General features: G+C 25.0%; 1 pseudogene; it reads left to right on the forward strand.

The window, feature by feature from the left end:
- The first annotated feature begins 206 nt into the window (after nucleotides 1-206).
- LOC108692136 lies at nucleotides 207-978 on the forward strand (annotated as a pseudogene).
- The last annotated feature ends 164 nt before the right edge of the window (nucleotides 979-1,142 follow it).

Consider the following 1,142-nt stretch of genomic DNA (forward strand, 5'->3'; position numbering starts at 1 on the left):
GTTAACTCTCCTATGTTCCTCAGGATTAAATATTTCTATTTCATTTCTACTTTTCATTTTAATTTCCACTCAAATTTTACTTTATATCCTTGAAATTTCAGTATCTATAATTCAAGCTTACGTATTCTCCATTTTATCAACCTTATATAGTAGAGAAACTTAACAAATAATATCAATCTCTATTTCTAATCCTTAAATTTATAACAAATCATAATCATAATCACCCCTTCCATTTAGTTATCCCTAGTCCTCTGATTATTTCTTTTAGTATTTTTAATAACCTACTCTGTACTGTTAGATGGTTCCATAATTTTTACACTCCTATTTTATCACTCTCAATCCCAGGTACTTTAATTTGTATATATTTATGATGACAAGATATTCTTCGTGAAGCTTCGTGAAGCTCATCAAGGATGCCATTCTGTTAATGTTTTTAAAGGTATAAAAATAGGAATAATTTTATTTATTATTTCAGAAATTTTCTTTTTTATTTTTTTTTTTCTTTGAGAGCACGTTCATTCTTCATTAGCCCTCAGAATTGAAATTGGCCATGACCCCCTAAAGGTATTATTCCATTTAATTCTTTTGATATTCTCCTTCTTAATACTATTATTTTAGTCTCATCAACCTTAACCGTTACCAGATCTCATCATGCCCTAATCAATAAAAATATAAATGAAAGAAAAAAAAGCTTTTAATAACAATTATTTTAATACAATCCTTGGAATTTATTTTTCCCTTCTTCAACTAATTGAATATATTAATGCCCCTTTTACTATAACTGACTCAATTTACGGATCAACTTTTTTTATTGCTACTTTTCATGAAATTCATGTAATTATTGGAACCTTATTTCTCTCAATATGTCTAATTCGACTTTATAAAATACATTTTTCATCGTATCACCATTTTGGATTTGAGACAGCATCTTAATATTTTGTAGACATAGTTTGATTATTCTTATTCTCTATTTATTAAGGAAGATTTTAATATAATTTATTTATAACATTACCTATTTTTTTATATTTATTTTTATATTTATTTTTTTTTATATTTATTCCTAAACTAAATCTTACTTCCACACAAATACACTTAAATAATTAATTTCTTTTTACTCCCTAAAGTCTTCTTAATATTAATTA

The sequence above is a fragment of the Atta colombica genome, unplaced genomic scaffold, assembly GCF_001594045.1.
Source record: "Atta colombica isolate Treedump-2 unplaced genomic scaffold, Acol1.0 scaffold61, whole genome shotgun sequence".
NCBI classification, from domain to species: Eukaryota; Metazoa; Arthropoda; class Insecta; order Hymenoptera; family Formicidae; genus Atta; species Atta colombica.